General features: G+C 42.1%; 1 protein-coding gene across 2 annotated transcripts in view; it reads left to right on the top strand.

Annotated features, from left to right (window-relative positions):
• The first annotated feature begins 2,129 nt into the window (after positions 1-2,129).
• The window catches only part of LOC147108866 (E3 ubiquitin-protein ligase Itchy-like), a 105,227-nt gene continuing 83,030 nt past the window's right edge, over positions 2,130-24,326 (top strand). The window contains exon 1 of one of the 2 annotated variants that reach the window (XM_086005786.1): positions 2,130-2,269. The gene's annotated coding sequence lies outside the window, so the exon portion shown is untranslated. Of the gene's footprint in view, positions 2,300-24,326 lie in introns of both variants that reach the window. The other variant, XM_086005787.1, reaches the window with a different exon arrangement.

Below are 24,326 nucleotides of genomic sequence, written 5' to 3'. Positions count from 1 at the left end.
CCCTTTATCCACCCTGCTCATTACATCTTCAAGGAACTCCAGCAAATTTGTCAAACATGATTTCCCTTTCATAAAACCATGCTGACTCTGCTTGACTATATTATGATTTTCTAAATGTCCTGCTACCACTTCCTTAATGATGGACTCCAGCATTTTCCCAATGACAGATGTTAGGCTAACTGGTTGATAGTTGCCTGCTTTCTGTTTCCCTCCTTTCTTAAATAAGGGTGTTACATTTGCGGTTTTCCAGTCCTCTGGGACCTCGCCACAATCCAGGGAATTTTGGTAGATTACAACCAATGCATCCACTATCTCTGCGGCCACCTCTTTTAAGACTCTAGGATGCAGGCCATCGGGTCCAGGGGACTTGTCCACCTTTAGTCCCATTAGTTTGCCTAGTACTTTCTAGTGATAGTGATTGTTTTAAGTCCCCCCCCACCCCAATAGCCCCTTGATTATCCATTATTGGGATGCTTTTAGTGTCTTCTTCCATGAAGACCAATACAAAATATTTGTTCAAAGTCTCCACCATTTCCCTGTTTCTCATTATTAATTCCCCAGACTCATCCTCTAGGGGACCAACGTTTACTTTAGCTACTCTCTTCCTTTTTATATACCTGTAGAAGCTCCTACTGTCTGTTTATATATTTCTTGCTAGCTTACTCTCATAAGCTATCTTCTCTCTCTTTATCATTTTTTTAGTTGTCCTTTGCTGGTTTTTAAAAATTTCCCAATCCTCTGGCCTTTCACTATTCTTCGCAACATTGTATGCTTTTGTTTTCAATTTGATACCATCCTTTACTTCCTTAGTTAGCCACGGATGGTTCATCCTTCTCGTAGAGTCTTTCTTTCTCACTGGAATATATCTTTGCTGAGAGCTATGAAATATCTCCTTAATTGTTTGCCACTGCTTTTCTACAGTCTTATCCTGTAATTTATTTTCCCAGTCCACTTTAACCAAGTCTGCCTTCATACCTTTGTAATTACCTTTGTTTAGGTTCAGGATACTTGTTTGAGACCTGGCTTTCTCACTCTCAAACTGAATTTGAAATTCTACCATGCTATGATCACTCTTCCCAAGAGGATCCTTCACTTCGAGATCATTAATTAATTAAGGTTGTGGGTTCAAGTCCCACTTCAGCGACTTGAGCAAAAAATCTAGGCTGACACTCCAATGCAGTGCTGAGTGAGTGCTGCACTGTCAGAGGTGCTGTCTTTCAGTTGAAACATTAAACCAAGGCTCTGTCTGCCCTCTCAGATCCCATGGCACTACTTTGAAGAAGAGCAGGGGTGTCCTGGCCAATATTTATCCCGCAATCAATAAAACAAAAACAGATTATCTGGTCATTATCACATTGCTGTTTGTGGGAACTTGCTGTGTGCAATTTGGCTGCCGCGTTTCCTACATTACAAGAAAAAGGGTTTCATCCTGAAACGTTGACTCTATTTTCTCTCCACGGATGTTGCCTGGCCTGCTGAGTTTTTCCAGCATTTTCTGTTGTTATTTCGGATTTCCAGCATCTGCAGTATTTTGCTATCGTAGTAGCATAATCCTCTATTCCCTTCTACCTTATGTTTGTCCAGCCTCCCCTTAAATGCATCTATACTATACGCTTCAACCACTCCCTGTGGTAGTGAGTTCCACATTCTCACCACTCTCTGGGTAAAAAAGTTTCTGCTGAATTCCCTATTGGATTTCTTGGTGACTATCTTACATTGACGGCCTCTAGTTATGCTCTTCCCTACAAGTGTATCCACTCTATCAAAACCTTTCAAGTTTGAAAGACCTCTATTAGGTCACCCCTCAGCCTTCTTTTTTACAGTGCTCAAAAGGTGGGGGGGGGGCAATTATGGTTTAAGTGCTTTTAGAATTAAAGCATGCTGACTGATGAACTGAGAACAGAGTTGGAAGTGAGTGGTGGGGGCAAAAACACACACACAGGTGGCAACAGGCGTGAGAACAGAACTAGCGCCGCCTCTGGCCAGGCAGCGCCACTTTCGCCTTGATTGACGCGCGCGCCAACCAATAGACGTGCCGCGGCAGGACAGTCGGTTTCCATGACGTCGGGCGACCAATAGCGAGGCGGGAAGGGGCGGGACTAGATTGTTTCCGGAGGGGAGGGGGGGAGAGAGAGAAAGAGAGGATCGGGTCACGTGAACGGGCGCTGCAAGATGGCGGCGGAGGGAAGTCTGTTGCTGTGAGCGAAATCTCCCAACTAATCCCCCCCCAATCAAAAATCTGAGCGGCTTTCTCTCTCTCTTCCCTCAGGTAAAGTTTCCGTCTTCGCTGAAATTTCAGGTATTGCAAATTTTTATTTTGTGCCGCCGCTTCAGTCCCCCAACCCCACCACCACCTCTGGTTATTTATGAGGTGATTATTGGTGGGGGAGGCGTTTGGACTTGTTAACTGGGGCTAATGGCAGGGAGAGCAGTTCTCTTTTTTCCCCCCCCACCACCCTAAGGCCTCTGCCGGGGCCGTTCAGCCTCGCATTTCGAGGCTTCCCAAACAACTTCCGATGACAATGTTGCGGGCTGTTTTTCTTTTACCATTATATAATATTGACATGCCCATAAATAAAGTGGGAAAGTTTCAGTCCACAGAAACTTTTTTTACCACCTTTTTTTTTTGGAACGAAAGAACTTGTATTTGTACAGCGCCTTTCACCAACCTTACGGCCAATCGTGTACTTTTTATTTTGAAGTGTAGTCACTGTTGTTGATGTAGGAAAAGGGCCAGTCAAGATGCGCGCAGCAAGCTCCCACAAACAGCAATCTCGATTTTTTATAAGGACACGCATCCGCATCACATTTCCCAGAATGTTTCTCCCGACCCCCCCACCACAAGACATTTTTTATGACAGTTTTCAGTAGATAGTTGTTTCAAGTCCTCCCAGTTTTATTGCAAAGGTTAAAGTCCAAAGTTCAGTGCTGGAGGGACTTTAAACAATCTGGTGCATTGTTGAATGGTCTTTTTGAGGTTTATGGGAACGAAAGACTGACTTGCATTTCTACAGCGCCTATCACCACCTCAGGACGTCCCAAAGTGCTTTTGCAGCCAATGGAATCCGTTTTTGAAGTGCAGTCTCTGTTGTAATGTAGGAAAAGCGGCAGCCAATTTGCGCACAGCAAGCAGCAATGTTAAAATGGCCAGATAATCTGTTTTGGATATGTTGGTTGAGGGATAAATATTGGCCCAGTACACCGGAGATAACTCCCCTGCTCTTCTTTGAAATAGTGCCATGGGATCTTTTACGTCCGCCTGAGAGAGCAGACGGGGCCTCGGTTTAACGTCTCGTCCGAAAGACGGCACCTCCAACAGTGCAGCACTCCCTCAGCACTGCCCTGGAGTGTCAGCCTAGATTATTGTGCTAGATTTTTGGAAGGATGGACACTTGTTCCCAGCCTTCAATCTAGTGTTTATAAGGACATGACCCGCATCACATTTCCCAGACTGTTCTCTCCCCACTCCACCCAAACATTTTCTTTTGACAGTTTAAGCAGATAGTGGTTTCAAATCCTCCCAGTTTTATTGAAAAGGTTAAGGTGCGAAGTTCAATGCTGGTGGGGCTTTAAACAATCTGATGCATTATTTAATGATCTTTTTGAGGTGTGTGGGAACTCTCTGACCTTGGACAGTAAAGGGTATCGGAGATGAAACCTTGGTACTAATCCAAGTGCTTTACCATGTACAGTAGTCCAGTAATAATATCAATTTTTATCTGATTATCCTCCTGTGAGGTGCTGTGGGAAGTTTTACTCTAAAGGTGTGATGTAAATGCAAGTTATTGTGGCAAACTGATGCTATCATAAAAGTTTGATTAACTTTTAATGTATATTTACATTTTACCAGAAACACAATTGCTGTAGAAATGTGCTGACCTTGCACAGAATGAACCCACATAGTACAAGATTACTATTTCTGCTTTAGGCTAACAGCTAGAGGTCAACATGTATTTACAGTTCTAATTTAGTTTTGCTTTACAGTAGGAAAGAGAAAACTTGCATTTATATAGCACCTTTCACGTCCTCGATGTCCCAAAATGCTTCATAGCCAATGAATGCCTTTTGATATGTAGTCATTGGCTTCTAGACAAATGTGGCAGTCAATTTGCGAGGTTCCACAAATAGCAAATGAGATAAATAAGGTGACCTGTTTTGGTGGTGTCATTTTGAGGGATGACTGTTGGCTAAGACACTGGGAGAACTCCCCTACTGTTTTCGAATAGTGCCTTGGGATATTTTATATCCAACTGAACATGTAAACAGGGCTACCGATTAGCATCTCATCTGTAAGATAGAAAGCTTAATTGTATTGGTACTGTTTGCTCAAACTTTGTTTTATAATTCTGGCTTCATTGGTTCTTGAATATTTAGTTAGATGTAAGACTGTACTTTCTAATTCAGTTGTTGGGTTGTTAAACTTTGTTTGATCCTTCATATCCGGGTAGAAATCATGATTCCCACAACTTGCATCAGATCACTGTGAAACGTATTTGTTAACAGTGCATCCAAGTAGACATAATGCTTTTAAATTTAGAAAATAGCTTTTGCATTAATGTGCAGAGGGATAAAGTATCTTGTTTTCTTAAGGCTGCAACAAATTCATGCAACTCTGGTGATGTCCAATGTTTAAGGTTGGCTATAAAGTTTGTCTGTTATCGGAATGTAATCCGTGTGGAAATCAGTAAGTGTGTGAGTGTGAATGTAAAAAAGAAGTAACTTTACTCCGAGAAAATTTTGTACAATTTACAACTACAAAGCTGTGAAAAATGCTGAGTAATACAATTGTAGAGTTTAGGTTGATCGTCTCCTATGCCTAGTGACACATGAGGTGACCCATTTCTTCCAGTACTGCCTGTCCAGAGCAAGATATTTGACTCTGATCAGAGTATTACCTTACTTGCATCCAGCAGATTGTGGTTTTCCCCAGTTGGTGTTTATATTTGCAGCATTGTAACAGACTTGTTTTGCCTCCTGGGTTTTATCTGTAACGAGAAAGCACTTTTGCGTCGACAGGTTGCTGGCCTGACTCAGTTACCTGCCAGGGGGACTGATGGTCTGCCTCAAGACTGGCTCCCACCTATCGCCCTGTCTGGCTTTGGTGGCCCGACCCTGAGTTATACTCCTGCCAACGTAGCTCTCGGGGGTCATAGGAGCACACAAGCCTTCCCACCATGTCAAAGGGCAGTCCCAAGGGAAGGAATTATAGACTTTGCTCATCCAAGCTTTGTTTTTTTTTGTGCTTTGCAATACTGCGAGAAATATGAGACGATTAGTCCAGTTCCTCACAACAAGCGTATTGGATTGGCGTAACTTTTTTTTTTCTTCAACATTTGGTGCCATGTGTTAAATGTAGCGTCTAGCTACAAAACTGACCTTTTGAGAGGTTCGGATTGCCACGCACTAAGAGCAAAGCTCAAAACAGTTCTCCTATATACGTCATCTGAACCTTGAGATATGCGACTACCTTGAGAGTGATATATTTGTAAATTTTTTCCAATAGCTACAGTATGTGGAATAACAAGTCAAGGAGTCTCAATAATATCACAAAGTACAATTGCAAAAACTTGATAGGTTTATGAATGTTTCTAATTCCAAAATGGATTACATCCTTGGAACACATTTCAGTGTGTATTCTACTCTGTTCTCGGTAGGTGCAGTTCTCTGGGGCATTTTTGTTTTGCAGGTGTCTTGGCCAAAGATGAGAGTCAGCCTCTTGCAGTCAAAACCATGTGATATGGACTGCAGTTCTGTTGTGCATATGTGTGTGATCTAGAATGTCATTATGCAGCTTTTATTTGATGGCATTTTCCATTGTTAGAATTTAAAAAAATTAAAATATAGCCTTTGCATTGTTCTAATGAATCTACTTTATGCTCTCTCTGGTTTTAATATGCTTTCTATAATGGGGTTCCCAAAACTGCACACAGTACTCTATTTGTGAACTAACCAAATGCTTTGTATAAATTCATCATGACTTTGTTACTCTTATACCCTATTTATAAAACTCCAATTCTATGGGCCATTTTTATGGCTCTATCTATGTTAACTTGCACTTTGAGAATTATGTATTTTTAAACTCCAATCTTTGTCGATAGCCTTTAATGCCTTTCCATTAAGCGTGTGCTTTCATTCCTTCAACTTAGAGTTCGTTCATTTTTTTTCAGTCTTGACCTTGAAGAACATTTTGGGATTGTTCCTGAACTTTGTTCTGGCTCCTCCAATGAGGCTGTGGATTTATCCTGTGAGTACCTGTGCCATGCAGACCGAGAAGGTTGCTGATGGTGTCCAGTCTGCTGTGCAGGATGATGGGCGAGGTTCCGTACGCCACTGCCCTAAAAATGAGCTGGGTTCATGTTCAGGGTCCTCTGCTGCAAGTGCTTGCATGGGTATCCGCAAAGCACAGCTCAGCTGTGATCCTCCCCACACCAATAGCCTACCAACACTCATTGTAGAGGCTCACACATGGATACTGGGCACTTTTACTAGAGGACATGTGCCTGTGGAACCATTCACAAGCCAAGAGTGAACTACTTTTAGGAGAAGGGCTGATGAGAAAAAGCATTAAAATTGTTTCTATTACAGGCCTGATTGTTACATTGAGCTTAAGGAACTCTTAACATGCACATGTGAAGGAGTTATGAACTCAGCTAATTTGTGGACTGCATCAAAATTATTGTTTAATGTAGTTAATGTATATTGAATGCAGGTTACCATCAGCTGACCACTAGCATTGTCGAAGTTTTGTAACTATGGATTCTGAGCTGAAGCAGCATCACTTGCTCCCAGCTTTATCCCTTTCTCTATTGGACACTCCGTTCTAACTAGAGTAAAGTGAAATTGCCCCCAAAGTATGGGAGTTTTCTTTATAGTAAAATGCTGTAAATATAGCCATAAAAATTAGAAAATATTTATCCAATTAAAAAGTGGTTAATTTTAAAAGTCTAAGATTGGTAGCTCCAGGACTTGAGCACATAATCTAAGCTGAGACCTCAGTACAATACTGAGGGAGTTCTGCATTGTTGGAGGTGCCATTTTTCAGATTAGACGTTAAACAAAGACCCTCTCTGACTGTTCAAATGGCTATAAAATCCTGTGAAACGTTTGGAAGAAGAGCAGGGAGTTGTATCGAATGACATAGAATGTACAGCACAGAAGGAGGCCATTTGAAGTTGTCCCTGTGCCATGGCCAGCATTTATTTTTCAACCAAACGCACCAAAACAGATTAACTGGTCATTCATTCACATTATTGCTTGTGGGACTTTGCTGTGTGCTAATTTGGCTGCCAAGTTTGACTACATAGGAACAGTGACTGCACTTCAGCTGTGAAGGGCTTTGGGACATCCAGAGGATTTGACGGGTGTTATAGAAACATAGAAGATAGGAGCAGGAGTAGGCCATTCGGCCCCTCGAGCCTGCTCTGCCATTCAATGAGATCATGGCTGATCATCCAAATTCAGTACCCTGTCCCTGCCTTCTCCCCATATCCCTTGATCCCTTTAGCCTTAAGAAATATATCCAACTCCTTCTTGAATATATTTAATGAATTGGCCTCAACTGCCTTCTTTGGCAGAGAATTCCACGCAAGTTAATTTTTTTCCTGCTTTACAAGCTTCTAAAAATAGCCTTCAATCATCTAGGTATGGTATTTGATTTTAAATGCAGTAATACTCTTGAAGAACCCTCTAACCTCTGTTCGGTTTATTGTGAGGAAAGATAGTTTCTTTTTCTCTCCCTCTCCTGTCACTCGCACACATGCATACACACTTGAATATTTGAGGTAATTAATACATACTTAGGCAAAACTTTTTATGTTTCATTAGTTTTCACATTTACTCTCTCTAGGAAATGGGGTTTGGGAGGCAGAAGGCAGAGAAATGAGATTAACGTAGTTAGCTCTTGTAGGCAAGTTGAATGCCCAACTAGTGTATCAAAATTGCTATGATGGAGAGCAGAGTGTGCAGACTTCCAGGGCTGCATTCAACAGACATACTGTACTTCCAACATTTAATACACGTGATAAAAATGAATACTTGCTTGAGGTCCACATTATTCAACCTGTGACACCACAGATACAGCGTGTAGCAATGTCTAATGCGACTGGAGTGAGTTGGCAGCCACTATGAAATTGTTTAGCATTTTGTTTTGTATCCTTTTTATGTGATGTAAATTATTTCAAAGAGTTGATTGTGGACTTTGGATGTTGAACTGCATAAATAAGTGTGCACCTCCAAATTAATTTCCCTTTGTGAGTCAGCTGTTTCTGTTTGTGATTGGGGTGTTGTGCTGCTGTTTTCATTTTTCTCTTCTCGAATATCACTTCTTGCTTCACCTGTGTGTGTGTGTGTGTATTTAAAGTGTCGAGTCTGGCCATAAACTTTGTATTAAATATTCATGCAATTTTCCATGTACATTATCTCCCATCTGCAGGCTACATGATCTTGACCTCTGTGGCTGAGAGAGTGGGGGCAGATTATGCCAGAATAGCTAGCTACAATAAGCACTCAGGCCACTGATTTTTCTCTCCCCTCTGATTTTCCGTTCTTCCTGCAGGAAAGTGCCGTAGCCGCTCAGCACCACTACACTGCACCCTTGGATATGTACTATACCTTAGGCAAATGTGGGTGCCTGATCTGTCTCTGGTTGTACACTGTTACAAGTTAAAGATGTGTTGCCATCAGACTTGTGTAATGCAAATAGGAAACTATTTTAGAATACTTCAGAAGATGGTTATCCTGATAAAATTGTTTCTTGCACATCAAAGGTGATGTTGGCACAGGTGTATAAAGTGGTGTTTGACTTTTGCATGTACTTAGCACACATGGGAATGTTACCTGTGTTGTAGGTTGTGGGGTTGTCATGGCAATGTTTGTAGGATACACACAATTTCTCCACAGTTGAACTATTGAAAATATCTGCAGATTATTTGTTTACATTGCAGACTTCATCTCCTTGTATGGAGAAAGAGTATTCTGGGTAAAATTGTATCTCATGGCTGTTGTGTGGGCTGTACAATGTAGCCCAGGTATATTAACCAATCTTGGACTATCTGTACAGAAAGACCACCTAATAATTTGAGTAAGTAAAGTCTTCAACCTGTAGCTATTGACTGCCTTCTAAAGATTCCCAAATGAAACGTGGCTCTAAAGTCTGTATTAAGGGTAGTCATTTTGGAAAGCGGCATCTAAAATAACAGGTGTTTGAAAGTAAATATTTCATAACGCCCTGGCCAATATTTATTCCCTCGCCCAACATTTCTAAAACCGATTAGCTGCTCATTATCACATTACTGTTTGTAGGACCTTGCTGTGCGCAAATTGGCTGCTGCGTTTTGCTACATTACAACAGTGATTACACTTCAAAGAGTACTTCATTGGCTGTAAAACACTTTGGGACGTCCTGAGGTTATGAAAGGCACGATATATAAATGCAATTCTTTTTAAAATTACTCTGATTTATAAAATCAGATGTTGTTGCTGTAGTCGTATTTCAAGAATTTGCTTTCTTCCCCAGTTTTTCCCAAAGGCAGTGATTCATCTTGGGACATGATTCCATTTTATTTCTACTTCTATGTCTAGCACAAAGGGAGCCTTTTTTAAAAAAAAATTAAAAAAAATAAAAACTAAAAAAATTGCTATGACGTGTATTGAAAGACCTGTTTTAATGGGAGTATTTTTGTAATGTTTCGTGGTTTATGACTCACTTATTAAGAATCTGGGTGCCAAGAAAAATTGTGCCGACGTCGGAGCATTGTAAACTTCCGCTTGGCAGTAAGAGTGCAGCTTAATTACTTGTAGTGTGGCAATTGCAGGAAATAGAAAGGGCTTGATAGTTTCGCTTTGACTCAGGCCAGAGCTGATGGTTTACTGTTAGAATCCAGTTCTTCACGCCAAAAGAAATTGTTGGCACTGCAGTGACTATTATTGTTACGATAATATATTTTATTTGTTACAGGGTGAGTTTATGCTGATGACTTTAAAGTTTCAGCAAAATGTAGAATTGAATGGACTGGTTCTGGAACTTTTATGCAATAATTTGCATTTATGTAATGCCCTTTGTGCAAAAGGATGTTAGCACATTAGGAGGGGGAGAAGAGAACTCCAATCAGGAGAAACGTAGGGATTTATTTTGGGGGGTAAATGAAAAGGAGCATTAAGCTTTTTGAAGTGGAACTAGTTTTGGAAAAGAGTTACAAGAGTGAAACCAAAGTTGCTAAAAGTTGAGCCTCTGATGGAGCAGAGAGCTGGGACAAGCTGTAATATGGAGGCGGAGGAGCGGAGGCTGTGGGTCTGGGAAAGATTGCTGGAGCAAGACCATGGGCAGAGATGAAGGCAAAGACCTTTAAGTTGATGCACTGGAGGGCTGTGGAACGCGGCAAGGGTATAGGTGCCTGTGCATGACATTCAGTGTGGAAGAGAACATGAGCAGCAGGGGTCTGGATTAACTGGTGTCTCTGAAGACTAGAGAAGTTGATCATAATATTTGAGAAATCAATCTTGAGTAGTGGACGTGTGGATTAAGATTTTGGCAGCAAGAGAGAGGTAGGAATGCCTGGTTCAACCGGAGCACGCAGTCTGGGAGGCTGATGAGTTGTGACACAGGCTTGTAGGTGGTAGTCTGAAGCAAAGAGGATTGTTCTGAAGTGCCAAAAGAAGGTTGGGCAAATCCACGACTTAATGTCAGACAGTCCTAAAAGGAGACAACAACCATAGACTTGACTGGTGGTGAAGTAAAATCAGTTATGGTTGCTGACCCTGTGCTCTAGATGGTGTTGCTGGGAACTAACATGTAGATGATGAGGAGACCAAGGATGGAGACATAAGCTTACACAGATGACAGTGCAGGCAGAAGAGGAAATATCATGATTACATTGGGGCGAATAGGAATAGCTGTTGTGAAGACAGACCGTGGTGCAGAGGCAGTGCAGGAGGATGGAGTGGCTGATGGCAACAGAGAGATCAAGCTGGGGCAGCATGCTGCAATCGCAGTCAAATAAGCCATCACTGCTGATTTTGACTAGGGCAGCCTCGCTACTGCCGATGGGTTGTAACATAGAAACATAGAAGATAGGAGCAGGAGTAGGCCATTCGGCCCCTCGAGCCTGCTCCGCCATTCAATGAGATCATGGCTGATCATCCAAATTCAGTACCCGGTCCCTGCCTTCTCCCCATACCCCTTGATCCCTTTAGCCTTAAGAAATATATCCAACTCCTTCTTGAATATATTTAATGAATTGGCCTCTACTGCCTTCTTTGGTAGAGAATTCCACAGGTTCACCACTCTCTGGGTGAAGAAATTCATCCTCATCTCTGTCCTAAATGGCTTACCCCTTATCCTTAGACTGTGACCCCTGGTTCTGGACTCCCCGACCATCGGGAACACCCTTCCTGCATCTAGTCTGTCCAGTCCTGTTAGAATTTTATAAGTTTCGATGAGATCCCCTCTCAGTCTTCTAAACTCCAGCAAGGACAAGCCCAATCGACCCAATCTCTCCTCGTACGTCATTCCTGCCATCCCAGGTATCAGCCTGGTGAATCTTCGCTGCACTCCTTCCATGGCAAGAACATCCTTCCTCAGATAAGGCGACCAAAACCACACACAATACTCAAGGTGTGGTCTCACCAAGGCCCTGTACAACTGCAGGTTAACTAACTGTACTCGAACCTTCTCGCTACGAAGGCCAACATGCCATTTGCCTCCTTAACCGCTGTTGTGTATGTACCTTTAAGGGAATAACTAGTTTTAGACTGCAGTACCGGCAGTGACCACCCCTGTATAAAAGGCCCTAGCAGGCTTCTGTATTTCAGTCTGACGTTGCCCTCCTGTTCAGTAAAGTACCTGTTAAACTGTTCTCCCGAAGTCCGTGTATTATTGCGGCGCGGACTTTACAACCGCCTGCTGCACCTGCATGCTTACCTTCAGCGACTGGTGCACAAGGACACCCAGGTCTCGTTGCACTTCCCCTTCTCCCAATCTATTGCCATTCAGATAATCTGCCTTCCTGTTTTTGACACCAAAGTGGATAACCTCACATTTATCCACGTTATATTGCATCTGCCATGCTTCTGCCCAATCACCCAACCTGTCCAAATCATCCTGGAGTTTCTCGGCATCCTCCTCACAGCACACACGCCCACCCAAAGTTGTAAGTTGGATTGAAGAAACGAAAAGAGGCTTTGGGAGAGAAGAGCACAGAATTTTATGGTAATGACTCATTTGGAGAAAGCGAGCTCACAAGGGCATTCTTAGGGGGGTGAAGAGAGTAGTTTTGAAAGGGGTGTGGATGGTGCAAGAGGATAGGGATAAGTTGATGATGTAAGCTAGCCTAGGACCAGGAAGCGGTGGATAGAGTTATGGGATCAGGTGATGGAATTCATGGACAAAATTCATGGTGAAGCTGGAGAAATTGGAAATTTAAAGGCGATGTGCGGACTTGACTTGGAAGGAGAGTCGACAAAGTAGCTGCAGACTTGGGCTGGCCTGTCACAGTTAGTGAGGAAGACCGGAGGAGGTGGTTGGCCGTGAGGAAAAGGAATTTAGGAATGTTCTTGCCTTTCAAGGTGATTCTGAAGAATGTGGCTATGGAGCGGGAGCAGCTGTTTAAACGACGAAAGGTCATCGACCTGAAACGTTCGCTCGGTTTCTCTCGCCACAGATGCTGCCTGACTTGCTGAGTATTCCCAGCATTTTCTGTTGTTATAGCTGCTTAAATGGCCTGAAATAGTTGTCCCGTGTAGTTGATGCCTATGGTAATTGCAAATGGTTAGCACCATTTACCCGATATACTGTAGGTGGCTGCCTGGGATAAATGGGGACAGTGTAAGTGGTGGGGACTGTACTGCTCTGACATCTGGTCAGCGATGCAATGACAGGTCCTACCATCACGATTTGCCTCCCCTTAAAAGCCTTGCTGCCATGAGGTAGGGAGCTTCAAATGATAGTTGGATGCCCGGGGGCTTGGATCGTAGAAGTAGGATTTGAAGTGAACGTGTGATCGAAACCAATATTTGTGGCGGTGCTCAAGTGACCATGGAGATTGGTTTGTGAATACTCAAGAATTCAGATGTGTCACTGCGCTGTGCTCTTACAAATAGCTTACAGTCTTTACAAATTTACCTCTGACAACCACATGCCTATGTATAACTTGTTTTTGTTGTGACACCAGTGTTCAATTCCTCTTTCGTAGAACTGATGCTTTGCGCTGTTTGGAGGGAGTGCTTATTTTTACCTTGCAGTTCACTCATGGGCATTATTCTCTTAACTGAAAGCATGTTGTCAGTCCAGTGCCAATATTGTTTTACTTAATGCTGATAGGTTCAAGAGAACTGCACAGAGTAATTTGCAGTGTAATATTTCCCTTTATTTCTAAAGGATAATGCCTGATCTCTAATTCTCCCTTGATGGCATGGTCAAGATTGGGAACTCAGTAGATAGGGGATGAGAGAGTTTGAACCCTGCGCCCTGCTGCTCTGATATGGCACTTTGGAACACCCGAGTACTGCAGTATCGCTGTGGTTCAGGGATGGGGATTTCGATCAGATCTTGATCCTGCTGTGCAGTAATTCTATTAAATAATTTTAGAAAACTGTTGCAGCTACAGTTTGGGAAAATAACTGCCCCAACTAGTTTCACTTCCTGAGCTGATTCATCCTCAGTCGCTTCAGGATAAATGTCCCAGCAATTTTGTGATTCACACTTTTAATGTCGATGGAACAATACGCCATAGAAAAAACAGCTGTGAATGTGCCGTTTATTATTTCACTGTGTTTCCTCTAGATCCTTGTGGAGGTAACCCAACAATTCGACCTGAAACGTTAACTCTGTTTCTCTCTCCACGGATGCTGTCTGGCCTGCTGAGTTTTTCCAGCGTTTTCTGTTGTTATTTCGGATTTCCAGAATCCGCAGTATTTTGCTATCGTATTAATGTTGCTCAGGTGAACAGGTTATGAAATCAACAACATAGTCAGGATAACTGTATATGTAATAAAACTGTGGTTTACTGTAGCTCTTTACTCCTCGTTTTCTTGTCCTGAAGCTATTTGACTACTACTTAACTGTGGAAGCACAGGCTTCTGGTACATTGCCCAAGTGGTTACCCTTAGTGTGTCTGCCTACAGCGTGACTGTTGTCAGGTTGTCTGACTGCGGGGAGCTTCAAGTACTGAGCCCAATGCTCCTACCTGATGCCCGCCCAGAGACGCTCGAAAGTGGGAACCTCAGGTCATTATTTTTTTCTCTGGCTTTGGGGCATGGAAGCTCCTTACGTCAGTTCTATCGCCATGGAGACAGAAGTCAGCTAACTCAACACAGACTTTGGATCAAAACCATGATCGTGCCGATCTGCATGGCTCTTGCTCCACCCCAAGTATTGGATTCACCCATTCAGCCAAAAGGCACTGCTTTTAATTTTGAAACTATTTACAAATGAATGGCTGCATTTGAGTTTTGTAGTAATAAATTGCAGAAAACCTTCTTGTTTGGAAGGGAAGATTGGAGCAGGGTGGAGGAGAGAGAGAAGAGGGGATTGCCAAATTATAATGCAGTGCCACCTTTGATATTGGCTCCTAAATTTTCAGTTTTACTTCCCTGGTAAAACTGGCCCATTTATTTATGCTGTGCTGGAGTTGGCATGGCTGTGCACATAGTACTGGATCATGCACATTGTGAAAAATGAATACATTTAGAACATAAGAATTAGGAGCAGGAGTAGGCCATACGGCCCCTCGAACCAGCTCTGCCATTCAGTATCATGGCTGATCTTCGACCTCCACTCCATTTTCCTGCCCGATCTCCATATACCTTGATTTCCCTTTGAGTCTAAAAATCTATCTCAGCCTTGAATATACTCAACGATACAGCATCCAATTTAACCCCCAAACATCCCTAGATATTAACAGGTAACAGAGGAGCCACAGTATTGGTAATTTGTGGTAAATGAGCAAGAAGCAACAGTGAGACCCAACGGCAGGCCTTTTTTTGGGATGCCACTGATCTTGCTGAATAACGCACTGAATTTTGTTCAATGATCAGATACTGCTGAGGTTAGTAATGGAACAGAAACTCCAGGATGTGAGCCCAATATATTTACTCCACCTTTATTAGACACTGACTATCATTCTACAAAAAACATTATCATGTTTCCCACAGAATTGGAACATTATAACACTTGAGTACAGTTCACGTGCATGAATTTTGTGAGAGAGAGTGGTGCAGAAAATAGCGTATGATACTTTTGAAACTGCTAGATCGACCAGATGGACTGCAGTGGTCTTTCCCACTCGTGTTTCTTAAACTATAAACCTTTTGATTTTAGCTCCTAAAGTTTCAGATTTTCTTCCCTGGTAAAACTGACCTAATTTATCTATGCTGCGCTGGGGTTGGCACAGCTGTGCACATAGTATAAAACACTATTTCTAGAAGACGTTCCTCATGAAAAGACATCGTTTTTCATTGGCTCGGGCATCTGATATATCAGTAATCTTTTGGCTACTGAAAGTAACTTTTCCAAAATGGCATTTGATACTGAATGTGGGGAAAACATTGTTCTGTACATGCACATCTACTTGGAAATAGACTGAGACTAGTCAAACCCATTTGTAAATTTATTAGTACATCAATCGCAATTTGCAAAACTGAATTTGTATATTTTTTTGTAAACTTCTGCTTAAGGGTCCATCTCCGAAAAGATCAAAAACTGCAGTGTGATTTGAAAAATGTATCGCTCTGTTTAGTGCAGCAGTTAAACATTATCTACCTGCTATTATGAGGCACAGACACTGAAATGAATTTTTAATAGCTTTTAGTGCTGCATGCACATATATTTCATATTGTACAGGGGACAGTTTTGAGTTATAAATGATTACTATGATTCCAGTTATTTCTCTGCTTCAGAGGAATTTTTTCGAGTAGCCCTCTACCGTGGACTATTCTTATCATTCATGGGAAGCATACCTTTATTTTTTTATCAGACACTCTGGACTCTGAGCTTTGTGAGGTTTCCTAGCATTCTAATCGAAAATGACATTTCTGTGCATAGCTCAGTTCCTAGCATTCTTCTCTACTCAGTACATTTGTTTTTTCTCCTTCGGTAGTGGGGTGGATTGCTTGGATTTCAAAATAATTGAACAGATTTTAGTCACATGACAACACAACTTATATTTACATACAGGAAACTTTCGATTAACCGGCCCCTAAATAAACGGAAATGTCAGTTAACCGGCAAAATTCAGGAGTCGGTTCAGGTAACTTTTATTACTTGCACAGCAACAAATGGAGGAAGGCAAGGGTTTGGCTGCAGCTGTTGCTAAGCTACAGAGACGCTTGCACCTTGTGGACGTTGTTCTGAAGCTGTTGCTAAGCAACAGGGTTTGTTGCTTTATATGGAGCTCTAAGGTCCGTATCTTTTACTATAGCGTTCGGTTATCCGGAATTGTTGATGAACCGGCACCACGTCGGTCCCGTCCGTGCCGGATACCAGAAAGTTTCCTGTAACACCTTTAACGTAAGAAAATGTTCCAAGGCACTTCACAGGAGTGTTATAAAAAAAAATTGACATGACAAGGAGATGTTAGGACAGGTGACCAAAAGCTTGGTCGAAGAGGTAGGTTTTAAGGAGCATCTTAAAGGAGGAAAGAGAAGTGGAGAGGCGGAGAGATTTAGGGAGGGAATTCCAGAGCTTAGGGCCCAGGCAGCTGAAGGCACGGCCACCAATGGTGGAGCATTTAAAATCGGGAATGTTCAAAGGGCCAGAATAGGCAGAGCGCAGAGGTCTAGCTGGATTATGGGGCTGGAGGAGATTACAGAGATAAGGAGGGGCGAGGCCTTGGAGGGATTTGAAAACGGATGAGAATTTTTAAATCGAGGCGTTAATTAACTGGGAGCCAATGTAGGTCAGTAAGCACAGGGGAGATGGGTGAACGCGACTTGGTGCGAGTTAGCACACATGACCAGGCATGGAATAGCCGTGCTTTGGGTAATGAGCCTAGTCCACTTGAATTGACGCTGCTCATGGTGCCTGCAAATGAGGTGGTACTGGTTTATGCCTAAACTGAGAGGGTGCATAATAAGTGTTCCATAGCACATAGTTAATATATTGGTTCCCCTCCCAAGTGATAACATTTGTTTAAATATAATTTTATTTGATGCAAAATTTTTCCTGTTGTATTTTTTTTAATCAATATGCTTAATGTTGCATGATGTTCAGTTCATTCCATCAAATTGCTCCCACCAGCGGCATGTAACTACCAATGCTTCATCCTCATTTTAATACTCTTCCAGCTGGTGTCCTAGGCACAAACCATGTTTGGAAGGACACAGTCTTTAACTGGTGTTTTCATAGTTCAAGTGGACACAGTGCAAAAATTTTAAACGCCCACAGTTGAACTTTCTTGACACCCTGGTGACGGCACTTAGTTGGTTGGATCCATTCTGCAATCTGCTTCCTATTTCCAGTATCAACAAGATAAACTTTGCAATTGTGTATTGGCTGAAATAATAAATGACACTACATATGATAGCAAAATACTGCAGATGCTGGAAATCCAAAATAACAACAGAAAATGCTGGAATAAATCAGCAGGCCAGGCAACATCCATGGAGAGAAAAATAGTCAACGTTTCGGGTGAAAACCCTTTGTCAAGACTAAAGAAGCACAGGAAATGAAATAGATTAAGAGGCCAGGCTGGGGGAGAACAAAATAGAAGAGACATTAAGAGGTATTCAAAACGAGACGAGATGGTGATGGGACTAGTGGAGACAAAAGACGGCTCTAGATTAGGTGTGAAATGCGCTGGCAGAATGGGAGACAGCTGCCATGTGGGAGAGAGAAAAAAAAAGAAGGGGGGGTGGGGGGAAAGGGCCAAAACAAAGGTGTGGATAAAAAATATAAGTAAAAATGTAATAGGGGCCGAGGTTATGATCTGAAATTGTTGAACTCGATATTGAGTCCGGAAGGCTGTAAAGTGCCTAATCGGAAGATGAGGTGCTGTTCCTCGAGCTTACGCTGAGCTTCCGTGGAACAATGCAAGAGGCCGAGGACGGTGAGGTCTGAGTGGGAATGGAGCGGTGAATTAAAATGACAGGCGATCGGAAGCTCGGGGTCACCCTTACGGACTGAACGGAGGTGTTCCGCAAAGCGGTCTATGACACTACATAGTTTGTTAAGCTCAGTACAACTCTGTCTGCGCTCGAGTCATCAGGCCTTTGATACTTGGCTACTGCAAGTATGCTGCTGTGTGCATATTTACCAACACAGTAGCATACTGTGTAACCTTGCAGGAGGCATTGTTATTTCGGCTTGATACTGATTACTGCAATAATTGCAGTCCGACCTTCCCAATGCCCCTTGTAAGGATGATCAAAGATGCATGACTATAAGCAAAGTAAGCATTAGCTGGAGTCAGAACTAGAGCTGATGAAATTGCCAGTTGTCAAGTCAATGACAGGCCTGGAATTTTCATTGTTTGTGAAAATGCTGCTATTTTGCATGTGAGCTTAAGCGTGCAAACAGTACAAGTATGGAATTATATTTCGTATGAAATTCATTTTCTAATTTGCCTGGTAAACTATGTTACAATTCTGGCTTGATAGAAATGGTTCCTGCACTTTGTGTATATGTTTAGATTGCTGTTCAACTTGTAAAATAGAAGATCCACCTCGGAAAGAAAGAACTTGAATTTACATACAGTAGCTTCTTTATCATGTCTTTAGGGCGTCCCAGAGTGCTTCCTATCCATTGAATAACCTTGCAGTGCAGTCGTGATTCTTATGTAGGCAAATAAGGCAGCAAATTTGTGCATAGCAAGATCCCACGGACAGCAAATGAGATGAGCAGATAAACTGTTTGTTGGTGATGTGGTATTGGTCTGTCTTCCTAGATAATTGCCTCCTCCGGCTATGCGTGCTTTCTTGTGAGATTCCAATTTCACTTTGGGGAATTCGGCACGCTCATTTCAGCTATATTCTTATCCCTGAAGCATGTTTCTGTTTGAAATAAGAGGGTCAAGGGAGGAAATGAATACCTCGAGTAAGAAGAACTGTGATGATGTTTTGTTTCCAGGTGATTTCCTTAAGCAATTCAAAACTTGCTCTTCTGATTTTTCTGTGTCTGGTGTCCTCCCGCTCCCCAGATTAAACTGCAGCTTTATCACCAACTGTTCACAATTTATTTAAGGGCCTCAGACTGCTACATACGAACATCCTGATCAGCATTTTCCAAAAAAAAGTGCACAGTAAAGCATGAGAATTGATCAGAAATCACAAAATAGTGTGGAAATTCATTGGAAAAAGTCGTGTGCGAAGACTAGTATAAGCAGCTATTTTCTTTTAATTTTGAGTTGGCCTTTGCAGAAAAGTGTTTTCTGTTACTTATAGATGGCTTGTTCATCTTTCATGCGATGCGTGTTGTAATAAATGCTTCACAGATTAGTGTAAATGTAATTGGAAGAAATGTGTTGAGATGTGACCAGTTATGTTCCACCCTCCATCTACCCCACAGAGGAAGGGGTGGTTGCTCTATTCTCTTTCCCCCCCCCCCAAAAAAAGCCCCGGCTTCGTTCACGTGCCAAATGACAACTGGCTCACTTATTATTGGCTCAGACTTTGGAGCGAAATATCGATTATCGGCTCAGCTGGGGTCTGATATGTGGTGAGGGTGGAGCAAAAGAGAATGCATGCTTTGTATATATAATATAACTGCCTCGTGCCATAACTGAGAACCTTCTAATGAAGCAGATGCAAAAGCATTTTAACTTCAAGATGAATTCTAAAACCGGAGCATACATGGCTAATGGCACCACTAAACTGTAGATAAAGTGTGTAGGTGTCACTGTGGAGTGGACAAACAGTTTGGGTTTGGTTGTGATGGCCCAAATAATCTCATAATCTGCCAGCATTACCTGGCCCCATGCATATGTCTACAGTTCAGTGAGATACTAGGTGGTTACCAGCACCCATGGAACTGTGCTCCAGCATGTCCATACCTTCAGGAGACAGGTGGAAGGGGAAAGCTGTAGTGGCACTGTGCAGCACAGAATTTTCAAGCAGATGGATGTCGAATGAGACCAAGAAGCTTTTAGAGTGTGTGCAACACCAAACTGTACTCTTGAGCAAACAAGAATTCATAGATTCCCATCTATTTTGTCAATAGTGAGGTCTGACCTCTTTAGCGTGAGTTGTAAACCAAACTCGCCTCTGCCTGTTCAGATGGAAGTTTACAGATCCAGTGGCACTATTTGAAGAAATGTCGAGTTCTCTTGGTGCCTTGTCTTCCCTCAGTTGTTGCTGGTGCCAACTTGGCTCAGTGGTAGCGCTGTCTCCTCTGAGTCAGAAGGTCATGGTTCAAGCCCCGCTCCGAGGACTTGAACACATAATCTCGGCTGGCATTTCAGTTCAGCACTGAGGCGTGATCAACACGTGGAATGACAGAGTAGTGGAAACAAAAACCCTTAGAATCATTTAAGAAACAATTAGATGGTGCAACTTGGGTCTTTATACAGTAGATGAATGAACTAAGATGGGACAAATGGCCATAATTTAAGATAGTGTTTTGCCATGTTGAATGAAGAATGGCCAATTTAAAGCATATGTAAATTTGTTACATTCTAATGCCTTTAGAAACATTAGTGAATGTTTAGCAATGAAGGGCCTAAGCCATATACATCAATATGCAAGTACAATACACGTTTACAGATCACAAAAATACTCTGGTAATTTTCTAGTAAGCACCGTTTAACTTTATAATATAGAAATTATATTTTTATTCGGGGCCCTGAAGGCAAACACAAAGCTGATATTTACTGAGGCTCTAAGGAAATGATCCGCTTAATACTGGTCCTTAATTCAGCTATTAGTTTATGGAATCCACGCTACTCGGCTATTTACCTCTAAAGCAAAATACATTCTCAATATGGAGAATCTTCAATGCTGCATAATGTGTTTCTACTAATGGGAAAGATGGTGGTGCAGTGTCAGGTAGTACGTTACAGTGGTGAATCAGAGACTTGGGAGTCACCAGCTAAAGTGGAATGTAGTTTAAAATGCCATGGGACTGAGAGCTGACGTTCAGGACCTTGCTACTGTCTAAGTGCAGTTGATTTAAAAATCTGTTTAAATGCCCACCCACAGTCACTTTGTTTTTCTTGGTGCGCTTCCTAAATATATATTTTTTTCGCACCTCTATTGAAATAACTGTACAAATGTATGAAGCATGTATAAATGTAAGATGTCATTGTGGAAGAAGTACAATGGAGCCCTGATTACACACACTGTTGCTATCTGCAAGAACTTTTTGTCTCACGTTGTAGCTTGTTTTTGCATGGGTAACAGTTGTCCTCCAGTACTTGCCAATTATCCATTATGCATGTTTGAGTAAGTGCCAGCAGGCTTGTCTGGAACAGGGATTCTCAACCTTTTTGCTCCTCCCGTGTTAGGAAAAACTCTCTACAGACCCCCCTGTAACACAACACACACATTTTCTGTATATAAATTAGTTTTACAATTGAACATATATTTATTATTAATTTTGTTTTACATACAACTTGACTGCTATCCTCCAGTCCTTCCCCTTCTTGGTCTGAGATTCTCTCTTTTCTCCACACTCCGACTGACCAGAGACATCTCATGTAATTATCTTTCTAATTTGCAAGTTCTTTGTACCTTAAGCAAGCATTTTTGAAAAATATACATACTGTATAAATATGGTACTGAACGCAATTCTCATTCCCAATGGTGCAGCAGACAATAACATCATTGCAACTTTCCCACTCTTGTAAATTCACTCATGGAATTACAAAACCATATTGGCCCAGAAATTCGGGTCGGGGGCTTCCCGCGGGCGCAAGCCTCTGACCTGCACATACCTTGCGCGCCGGCCGTTGTGCTGTGGGCCCGCGTGGGATTCCGATCCTGGGCCGTCTCCAACTGCCAGCGCAGTGCTTGCGTATCCCAGGGGCGCAGTTAGTTCGAAGCGTCCCCTGGGATCACGTGGGCCATGGAGAGCTTCATTCATAAAATTGACGGGAAGAGCTGTCAAAACTATAAATACTATAAGCCCCAAAACATCACTAAAACGTCAAATACATTTTTTTTTTTAAATCACATTTTTAAAATAAATTACATAAAATAACTATTTTAAACAATAATTTAAATTTTTGGAAAAATTAATTACATTTTCTAACGGGGCTAAAAATAAACTTACCTTTAAAGTATTTAAAAATAATAAACCTGTGGAAAAAATGTTTTAATTTTAATTAATTCACCACTTACCTTGTTAAAAGGAGGCCTTGCGCCTGCTTTTTTTTTTAAAAAGTGTAACTGCTGGAGACTTACCCTCCCGGAGAAACCTGGAATAAAAACCTAAGTTCCAGGCGTACGCGCTACTTCTCCGGCGCACGCGTTTGACCTCTGAACCCCTTCCTTTAAGGGAACGGAAGTTCCGGTTTCCCGCGCATGCGCAGTGCATGCACGAAACCGGCACTTTCGTTGAGCCTACGGGTGAGTACCCAGCGCGTACTCACCCGTGGAGACCCGAATTTCTGGGCCAATATACATATGCAATATCTGCATTAATGATTTATTAGTTTAATATAATTCAGTTGCACAGCAAGCCCGATCTTGACCAGTGGTTTTTTCAGTCAAATGGCACATGCATATACTGACTTCAAAGACATATAAACACTTCCAAATTTTGGGCTTTCGTGCAACGGCTGTAACTACCCAGCACAGGCCTAGCCCATGCCAGCTGCAGCCTTGCAAACGGCATCAAAATAAAACATTTACAAACAAACACAAGATTTGTTAAGTGCAGCTGCTTTATTGATAATGTGCCATCAAGGGGATGGTTTGGGATTAGGAAATGAGTTTTTATTATGTAATAGATACTGTAATGTATACACATTGAAGGGACTACTTTGTTTTACGGATGTACATCCTTAGTTGCGAGCGTATATAACAGACGCGTATCGATTTGTATAGTCAGTGCCGAAGTTCCAGTTACCCAGTAAAGATCACCTGAAGTTACTCTCAGTCTCTGCTGCTTTATTATTTTATGTAGTTGTGTATAGCGGTATAAACACAACAAATTGGCGACGAGAATTATGAACCTACGTCTTCCTATTCTGGCATCGCATCCAGAGGACACCGAAATTTGGAAGAAAGGAGCGAGAAGGTAGAGAAAATGGAGCACGCTTGCTAAGCTAGGCAGGGGATACGTAGGTCAAGTGAAAAGTGCACAGGACTTGCATGACGCTAGCTAACTAGTAAAGAAAGAAAAACGGGTTTGGAAAAAAAAAATGGCGATGATTGGCACGATTGCAGCATTTGATAGCAGCATTGAAGACTGGGCAACTTACATTGAAAGAGTGGAGTTGTACTGTGAGGCTAACGGAGTGGAGGTAGAAAAGAAAGCCACTGTTTTGCTGTGTGTTATGGGTGCAAAGACATACGGGCTGCTACGTAGTTTATTAACCCCTGAAAAGCCAGCAAACAAAACATTCAAATAGTGGACACACTCCAAGACCATTTAAGCCCCAAACCACTGCTCACAGCTGAAAGATTTATAAATTCCATAAACAGAACCAGAGCAAAAATGAAAGCATTTCTGAATATTTGGCAAAGTTGCGCAAATTATCAGAACATTGCCAATTTGGAGTGGGCTTCTCAGACGCATTGAGGGACAGATTTGTGTGTGGCATGCAAAGTGAAAGCACACAAAAGAAGCTCCTGTCTGAAAAAGACCTCACATTGGAGAAGGCTCTGAGTATCGCAATATCAATGGAAGCAGCAGCACGTGGCGCTTTAGAAATTCAACAAAAATCCCTGGAATATTCAACTAATAAAATGTCACTGAAACAAGAAAAGAATTGCTATCGCTGTGGCAAAATGTCACATGACCACAATGACTGTTGGTTTAAAGATAAAGACTGCAGACAATGTGGCAGACGAGGGCACATTGAAAGAGTCTGCAAAGCAAATAAGAAGCAGAAAACTGATACAATACAGAGTAACAAGAAGGTACATCAAGTGACTGAAAACAAGAAACCTTTCAAAGATAGATACACGAAGGTACACCACGTGACTGGAGACAGTTCGGATAAAGAAAAAAGTGACACAGACTCGGAGGAAGAGGATCTGGCTTGTCTAAAACTACACAGTGTGAAAGAAACAGAGGATCACAGAATAATATGGGTTACTTAGAAGTGGCAGGAGTTAGGCTGAAAATGGAGTTGGACACAGGCTCAGCTTTAACAGTGATCTCTGTACATGACTACAAACGACTGTTTTCACACATACCGCTAAGGCCAACTAAAGTACTGTTAAAGACATACACA

This window comes from Somniosus microcephalus, chromosome 13 (genome assembly GCF_052327205.1).
Source record: "Somniosus microcephalus isolate GS21.2 chromosome 13, FLI_Smic_1.0, whole genome shotgun sequence".
Lineage (NCBI taxonomy): Eukaryota > Metazoa > Chordata > Chondrichthyes > Squaliformes > Somniosidae > Somniosus > Somniosus microcephalus.
The sequence above is the reverse complement of the archived record's forward strand: the minus strand, read 5'-3'. Positions and strand labels throughout refer to the sequence as shown.